The sequence below is a fragment of the Nansenia antarctica genome, assembly GCF_963989245.1.
Source record: "Nansenia antarctica genome assembly, chromosome: 3".
Classification (NCBI taxonomy): Eukaryota; Metazoa; Chordata; class Actinopteri; order Argentiniformes; family Microstomatidae; genus Nansenia; species Nansenia antarctica.
Window position 1 is genome coordinate 52,044,582 of NC_137688.1, and position 10,001 is coordinate 52,054,582.

Sequence of the window (10,001 nt, forward strand, 5' to 3'; positions counted from 1 at the left end):
CACCGTCAGAGCATTCTCCTCTTTCTGCTTGATGGCTTTCATTGTGTTGCTTTGTGTTGGTGTCCAGTCCACAGATCAGGCTAGGAGCCCATGAACTGATGACGTCATAGTGATCAACACCGGCTCCATCCTGGAAAAAAGAGGTCGCTGGTGCAAGTATGCTCCCCAAGATGAATATTTTAGACGTCATTAAGAAGGCAAAAATTAGTAGAACTGAGTGTTGACCAGACCAATGATAGATCAAAGCATTCCATGTTGGCCACTTACATGAAGAGCCTTCTGGGAGTGAACCGTGAGGGTGGGGATTGTGGTTGCTGGGTGGGGTGACATCATCATCACTCCTAAACAAGTAGATCCTAAAAATAACTACTAGTGAGAAATTCCTATGTTAACATGCAGCTGTCTCAGTTGTATTAATATTACTTGTCCTACTATTACCATACCTTGTTGACGGTAGGAATTAATTTTGGGTGGGTCTACAGTAAATCTCTACAGTGCATGAGACTTACAAAATCATGATCATACATTCCTACAACTCTTTGGGGATACCAAAAGGAATCCTAATGATGTTGCAGCGCAGTGCCTCCGTCATTTTATCAGTGTTATTAGGCCCCCTACTGGCCAAATGGCAAAATAACTCTGAAAGGGCATCACTTTTGCACTATACATGTTACACAGCAGTATATGGAGTGTTTTTCATTTCCTCATTATATGATGAAAAGGGAACAACAGTGAACCATAGGATGATGAACTCAACATTTGAAATATGTGTTTTAACACCTCAAACAGCTTGTAAATCCCTCAGAGAAAATTGCCACAGATATTTGGAAGGGGAATGGCCAATATGCCACCTCTGTGCACAGGCACCAGCCCAGTCAGGTCAGCGTGGGTCTTGGGCACCTGTTATGGATTCCTGGCCTTGACACTGTGCTGGCCTAGTTGCCGCGTGGGTGAGGCTCGGTCTTGCCTGCTCTTGCCCCAGACTTGAACTCGCAGCTGTCACTGTCTACACAGGCCCCAACTATTTCAACCCCCTTGCACTGGCTAGGGGCAATGCTACATGTTGTTGGCTTAGAGAGGTGGGGCAGGTAGAGTAGGCCCCAAACCAGTGATGCAGGTTCACATAGTGTTTCATAACCCTAATGGTTAAGGTTACAATTGAGGGTAAACTGATCCTTGATCTGTGGCTAACATAGCATTTACACCATCCTTGAGTTGTGAGTGAGCATTAAGAAAAATAGGTGGTAATCAAGCAGGGTGTTTAGACCAGCCGTGGTTGTGCATGCGACTCTTCCCTCAGGAGCTTGGATTTGCTTTGTTTCTATTTCTGACGCTCGATGGTAGTAGTCCTACGTGTGTTGTCATCTTTTCCTAAATGTGTATTTTTAATATAACAGCATTGTTACAATTTCAAAATCACACATAGAAACAAATCTGGAAGCATATTCATGACTACCTCAACATCTCCAAGTCACGTTCTGAGGCCCGACACCTTCTCCCAAAAGGTTGTCACCGTAGAGGTTACCCTTATCATGGTGTCACACACAAAAGACAATAACAGTTTTTTGCATGATCAATGCGTGATTACATGTGAATAGAAGCCAGTGCGCAGCCTGCCGCTGATGAAGAGACCCCCGTTTGTGGAAATGCAGTCTATTTAAACCTTGTTTTCAATGAGCATCCAATGATATCTCCAGTGTGTGTTTGTAGGCTACAGTATGTGTGTCTGCGTAAACGGCAGTGATATTGGGAAACAATATCCATACGCAAGGAATTGGACAAATTCACCCTGATTATTACTGACACTTTTGTAAGCCAGGAGACACAATCTATATATTTTTTGTATGTGGTTTGCATGGAGGAGCATAGCGCTGACGGACTTGTCTGTGGATTGTGTTCTGTTTTACGTTATATTGATGCTTAACATTTTAGTTTTGGGCTATGTACATTACAGTACAATACATTACAGTACACAACAAATATGTTATATTCAATATGTACAATTTTTATCCGACCAGGGCGTAAGTTTGTACGTTTGATGGGAAGCCACTGGCCAGCATATCAAAATTCTGTTTAAAGTTCCAAACAACAACATCCTCCATAATAATAATATAGCCCCCGAAATGAACATGCACATGACAACAGTAAGCCAAAGTGTATTACAATGTAACAAAGTGACCGTTCAGAAAATAATAATAACAAATAACACATAATGCAGAAAAAGTCTTCAGAGAGCGATTCTCTCATAATAGTGAGTTGGACTGTGGTGTCTGCAAGGTGTTTTGGATATATTTCCAGATTGAACAGGGCCCTATGGGGCCCAACATGACTACTCAGTATCTAAGGAAGCAACATAGGAAACGAAAAACTGTCTGTCTGGGCTAATCAGCTACAACCAAGATCAGGGCCTAACCAGGGAAAAACTTTTTGGGGGTGGACCATGGACTTTAAGGACCATGAAACCAGGGGAGATATTCAGGGCTATTGTGCCCTCTAGTGTTCTGGACTCATTACTGAATGACCCGTGGATGGACTCCTCAGCTCAGAAATGTTAATGATTCCTAAAACATTCAACCCAATTACTTTAATGCAGTGGCATATATTGCCCCATTGGGGCTGTTAGCAAAATTGGCTTATGTACAAATGACATGCACATTATTAAATCAAAATATACAATACTTGATATCTTATTCAACATCACATGTATTACCCTCTTCATAGTACCAATTCCAATGTACACAGTATATCATGTCTGAATGTATGAAGATATGAGAGACATCTGAAACGTATATCATACGGTTATATACTACACCGCAGTAACCCTAGTAACATTGAGTAATTGCAATACTGGTTATTCTGTACTTACTTACAAGGCTAATAATAACACAGTAATACAGAACATGTTACATATGATAACTTAAGTTATTTTTAAAAACATGTTTTTTTACAAACCTGGTTTAAAACCATAGCCTACTTACTGACTATCACAATTGTCACAACTGACATTTGCTCAAGAGCTAAAACAAAACAAAACAAGGAAGTAGTAGTTGCTTTGCAGGAGTAAGGGAGTGGCTTAGCAAATACATTATACCTGCTTTGCCTTCTCCGTGGTCGTACCTGAGTAATATAACGGAGCAGGCCTACTAATCAAACCGCTCTATAAGGAATACAATCAAACATTTCCGCGCACATACGGGAGGAAATGTCCTCAAATCAGGTAAGACACAAGTATTATTCCTATGCGAAGTGTTTTTACAAGCTGGTTTACAACACCAGGTGAGCGAGACCTGCGTCATGCGTCAAGGTGTTCATAGCTAACGAGGTATATCTCACATAAATGGAGGCGAATATCTTATAGGCTAGTGTAATTTAAAATTGTACAACCGTGTTATTGTGTCTAAGAATCGAAAATTGAAGCTGTAGTGAAGTTGTGAAGTTGAGTTAGAATTAGTCATCATTTATGTTGTAATTATAATTTATGACTAGCCTATGCATGGCTTATGATATGGAATAATTATATACATTGGTACAATATTGGTAACAATATAAGCAGAATGTGTGGAATAGCTACCTAAGTTTGCTGCCAGATTTCTAGTCTCCATGATCAAAGCAAGTCTGTGCAGGTGAAATTGTTAGCACACATTCCTGTGCCTGGGGTCATGACGTTGGAATAGCAACGCCTCTCCAAAACAGGCCTAACATTTGCAATTCCTTCCTTTTAGAAAAGGGAACTATGGGGGTTAGTTGCATGGGAACACATGAACACACAAGTTCTGTCTACTTGACCTGAAAATGCTGATTGTATGACCTGTAATGAGGTCACTGAAATTGTTTGACCTTATTATAATAAAAACTAAAATGTTTGGTTTACTTCACTGTAAACATTGTCTTTCTAATGTCATGGGGATTTAATAGCTTTAATTTTAAGCACATATTATACAGTACTCATGCTTGCTAAGACCATACAAGCCTTATAAGTAGAGACTGCTTCTGAATGACAGATGAATTCAGGAAAGACATGCTATGACAGGTCCTGACTATATCATGTGTGTACAGCATATCCTATTAATTAAAATCAGATACTTACAGTAGAAGTACGCTGGTTAGATAAGTCTGGATAATAATACAATAATATGTCACACTTTACATTAGGATAGGGTTTGTAAAGCATTTTAGACAAATCATTAGATATAGAGTAGGCTATTAATCAGTTGCAATAACAGTAAATGAAATGTTTGTGGAGGGTCTATTTTGCACACAGCATTAGAGCAAGACACCTTTTGGTACCCACAGTTGCAAAGTGATGATTACAAAGTATATAGCTTACCTTAATACAGAGTGCTACTAATTAGGCCAATGCATCTATGTTTGTAGCAGCAATAGTGTGTACACAGAATGGATCTTTGGGGCTTACATTCAGTGTCTGTTAAACATACGTAGTTCAGCACCATTGGCCTAGTTTGTCTCTTTCCTTCCTGTCAGTAGCTGAGGCGGTAGTATGAACCTGTCAAGGAATTTCTACCCATCCATCATTATCTATAGCAGGCAAGACCTAGACATGTTAGCCACTAAACCTTTAGAATCTCCAGATAATTATTTTTGACCAAAACCAGGCACGACGTTGAATAGCAATTTTGTGATCTCAGATTTCAATGCTACAATCGTTTTTTAATTAGTTAATATTTAATTTAATTTCTTTTTTCTTTTTCTTTAACCTTTATTTAACCAGGAGGTCCCTTGAGATTACAATCTCTTTTTTGAGGGAGATCTGGTCAAGATAGCACACCAGTACAAGTACAAGGTTACAAAATTGAAGAATAAAGCACAATAATATCATGTTTTAATATCACTATTTGTACTTCTGGTTAGATGCTAAACTGCATTTCGTTGTGTGTTACTTGTACTCTGCAATGACAATAACGTTGACTCGAATCGAATCTAATCTAATAAAAACAGACAAGGGACAGCAGATCAATATGACAAAATCCATTTTAGGAATAGCAATTGCACTCTTCTGTTACACATTTCTTAATCAGAGCTTTGAACTCTCCCAGGGACATGAGATTATTAAACTGTAGTGTGTTCTGGAGGTTATTCCATGATCAGGGTGCAAAATAAGAGAAAGCTGTTCTGCCAAGTTCCAAGCAAATCCTGGGTACCCAGTAGAGCAACCATCTAGTGGAGCGAAAATCACAACAGCTGTTGGTGAAATGATATGAGATTATATAAATATGAAGGGAGTTTGCCCAGTATGACTTTGTAAATAAAGGTGTATAAGTGATGGTGGAGACAGCATGGATGTAAATAATGTCCCCATAGTCTAGAACACTTAAGAACGCCTTATTTAAATAATAAAAACCCAGCCTAATCTTCAGTTGCTTTACTAGGTTCTTAATATGCACTCTAAAAGAGAGCCTGTTATCCACCCACATACCCAAGTACTTTTAGGATGACACTCTTTCAATTGAGTCCCATCCTATGGTGTGAATGCTAACATCATCTAAGATCTAGGTGCGAGCTCAGGAATATAAACCATAAATTTGGTTTTCTTAGCATTGATAACTAACTTTAGACCATTTAATGAGGCCTGCTGCTCTTTAAAGGTAGTCTGGAGCTCATCAACAGCCTGGCTCAGGGAAGAGGCAACTTAGTAGACTATTGTATCGTCTGCATAAAGATGCACTTTAGCTGCATGTCCTTCCCAATGTTATTTATAAAAATATTAAACAAGACAGGGGCTAAAATTTAGCCTTGGAGGACTCCTTAGAGATCTCCATGAAGCTTGACTTGTGACCATCTGTATAGCCTTACTATATAGGCTAGTGGGTGGGTAGCTATATACACATATAGCTTTATATATCTTACTTCTACAGTTTGAGATATGCAGGATAGGTGATACAAAGAGATATCTCTCTCAACAGTGCTCGACAGTGCTCTCTTGAACGACTTCTTAATATGATATTCAATATAGTTAGAAATTGTCGTACTAACTGTATAATGTAGGCCTATTAGAAATTGGTCACATGTTTTACAATGTATAGCTTTATAAAGGTAGGCTACTCAGCCCCAGTATTGAATGTGCCTGGCCCATAGGGCAAACAAGGACACTGCCCCCCAAAATAGCTACAACATCCCACCAGAAAAAGAGACTGAAATGCTGAATATGCTGTAGGATCGCTTCTTATTGCACCAGCTTCCTTGTATGGAAAGTCTGGGGAAATCCTTTGAGAAAGTATCTACAGGTAACCTGAGTGTCGCCTTGCTTGTTAACCGCCCCCCACACACACACACCACACACACACAGAGTTATGGCTGTGTGTTGAAAGAGTAACTTCACCTACCCACCATATCTCAGAGCCTGATAAGATCTCCCATGGGAACAGTGTTGCCATAACAACTCAAGCACTGGCATGACGATGTGTCAGAAGCGGCAGGAGTATGTCCCAGGGAAGTGTGAGATAGTTAGTAGACTCCAGAAACTGGAGCGGTCACACAGTCAGATAGATATAAGAGTGTTATCAAAGTCTACAATCTTAATGAGCCCCCCTTGTGCTTTCGGAAGGGATATACACTATATGGACAAAAGTATGTGGACACAATTATCATCTGGGGCTGTTTTCATGGTTTGGGCTAGGCCCTTTCCAGTTTCAGCATGACAATGCCCCCATACAGCTCTGAGCTCAACCCCATCGAACACCTTTGGGATGAATTGGAACACAGACTGCGAACCAGTCCTTCTCGCCCAACATCAGTGCCCGACCTCATTAATGCTCTTGTGGCTGAATGGGAGCAAATCCCTGCAACCATAATTCTAAAATCTAGTAGAAAGTCTTCCCAGAAGAGTGGAAGCTGTTATAGCAGCAAAAGTGGGACTAACTCCATATTAATGCCCATGGTTTTGGAATGAGAAGTTCAGCAAGCACATATGGGTGTTTGTGCATGTTCGGGTGTCCCAATACCTTTGTCCATATAGTGTACAGTGATGCAATCCAATAGATCCAATAGTGACACTTATTCTGAATTCATTAGGTTAGTAGGTAGATAATAGATATTCAATTAAAAAGAGAATGTTTGCACACTTCCAGTTTCTCCAGGTGCTCAAAGAGAAAAAAAATACTATAGGAGAAAATAAACTCTAGCACACTACCTGTTTTTTCTTACAAGAATGCTTGGTTTCTGGAGATTCTTTTCTTGAAGCCCCAGATCTTTACTCACCGACTGATTCGCCCTCTTGATCCTCTTTTGTCAGGGACCAGAAAACAATTTTCTGTGTTGGAGAGCGCCCCATGTCTCAGGGTTTGTGTTTGCCTGTTAGAGATTAAAATCCTTCAGAGGTCAGGTCTCACACACTTGTTATCTGTGGCAGAACCAGGGTTGCTGGGATGTTGCCCAATCTCGGGTAAAATGGTGAAAGCCTGCGTGCCCCGGTAACTGTTTTCCTGTGTGTGTGTGTGTGTGTGTGTGTGGAGTGGTCAGTTAACAGTTGATAGTCCATTGATAATTATTGTGAATACTCAACTATAATATGCATACAACCTAATACCACCCCAAATCTCATTTGATGCATGTTCTTGTGCATGAAAACAGGCAATAATGATCCCTATAAGCTTAATCTGGAGCCTAATAAAAGTAAAAAGTGACAAAAACATATTTTCAACTGGTTGGCATGCAGATTTTTTGTTTTTAACGGCTCACCTCTCATTGACAACTATATACACTACATGGCAATTTTAGCTTTCGCCCTGAGCAATCATTTATAACCAGGACATGTCTTCAAATGTAAAACTACTAGCACAAGCATTTGGTAACATAACCTATGATAGAGTTTACTGTAAGCAGTCCTGCACAGAACCACAAGTGTGCTTGATCAGAATATTCTGAAATATCTCATTTAGCAAGATTTACCCACCAATACAGTCTATTATGTAATAGTCTATGCACTCTAAACCACTATCAGTTCTATAAAAGACCCATAGTACTAGCCTACAAGTTTCACACATTTATAATGATGTTTTTCCATTCTCACATGAACACTAGGAATGTACAGTATATGTCTGTCATCATACATTACATAAACATATCCCACAGTGTAGCAGCACTCCCATATAATTCCCCTGTAGCCCAGCCCTCCATGTATCCCACACCCAGGTGGTGGTGCTAGGTGCTAGCCATGCTGTGGGGAGTTATCCTAGGCATATCTCCACACACACACACACACACACACACACACACACACACACACACACACACACACACACACACACACACACACACACACACACACACACACACACACACACACACACACACACACACACACACACACACAGGGCCCTGTTGAGGAATTCACCGCCTCAGGCTAACAAAACAGTACCCTCTCCAACAACAGCGGAAGCCCTGAGAACACACTCCAAAAATGCAGCTCTGTACTTGACACAGCACAGACTAAGGGCCTCATTTATGGAGAGATAACATATCGGCCATATACTCTATCTAATGGAAGAGATTGTAAGGTGCGTAACTGTCATTTCCATTTTCCTTTTTTAAGTCTTTACAGTAACTATTATTCAAGACAGGTATGGTTACAGCTAGGTATTATCCAGGTATGTACTGTAGCGGTTTTCACTGTGTTCTTTGAGTCATAACCCGGGCTATACTTTTTGAGAGACTGACACGGTCAGTATTAGGTAACATATCAATACTGAGTAAAAGTACTTCTTTGTTATCGGTCTCTTCCTTATTTTTACACAGCAGGTCAGGTTTATTGTTTTAAAATAGGGGATGAGATCAGTTATTATGAGAAGGCCTTTTCAGATGTGTGTGGTTTCTTTTGTGTCTTTTGCTACCATATCATGATTATGGCAGAGTAGTGATACCACTGCTATTTCCAGGTGCATAGCTGTGTATACTCTGCTTTACGACCTTTATGCCTGCCTGAAATGAATCATCGGAAGTGTTGATGCCAGCTGGATGGGACAGAGTCTCCAATCTTCAGGACTTTTCTTTGAGGTGTCATTGTCTGATAAAGGGAAGAACAATCATAGCATAGGCATAGTCAACCACAGCTTCAACTGACTTTGAATTCAGCACAGACAAAATGGATAGAGGTGACGGGTGCTGCTTGCGTAACTGACAATGGTGTAAGAAAACAGTATGTACAATAATAACAATTCCCCTTTAGTTTTTACCTATTGTTTTGTTTCAGGTCTGATGGATAGGAGCTGCTGCTTATTTTTATTTCTCACGCATTATTATTTTATTTTTCCATCACAGATTTTGGTGTTGTTGTTACTGTCACTGCAGGTTTGATATTTCCCACATGGCTTTACAGCCCGACATTGTTTTGTATCACAGTAAGAAAGAGGCTGTGTTTAAGAAATCAAGAAAGGTTAGCAAGTTTTGAGGATGTGTGTACAAGTCTGCACTGACTGACGTACCTTGTGACATACAGGCCTTCACATGAATTTAAAGACAGGAATGTTATCTGTAGATCTGTGAATTATACATACTGTAATTTGAGTCTTGACATGATAACCCAATGCATTTGATCACACATTCTTTTATTTATTTATTTCATTTAACCAGACAGGTCAATTAAGAAGGGTGGCTGTATGTAAAAATAATACAAAACACAGGGTTTTGTAAGGTTAGTAGACAAAACATACAGTACATCACAAAGGACAGAAGCATAACTACAAAACAAATCAAATCACAAGACAGCCAAGAACAATTTGAAACCAGAAGAAGAGAGGTTATAAATGGAGTTGAATTCCCATTAAAAGCACATTATTGGAATACCACACTGGATAGCCGTGGTTGCACAGTATTTGTTTACAAGCTGTATCCCATGCACTATTGTGGACTTGGTATTCTGAAAAGCAACTTCCCATCTATGAGGGATGTCTACATTTTGACATTACCCCAAACTATTTTACGAGTATTGTTTGACTTTAGGAGAAAAGGCTATATTTAAGGGTTATTTATTTGTGATTTGTATTGGT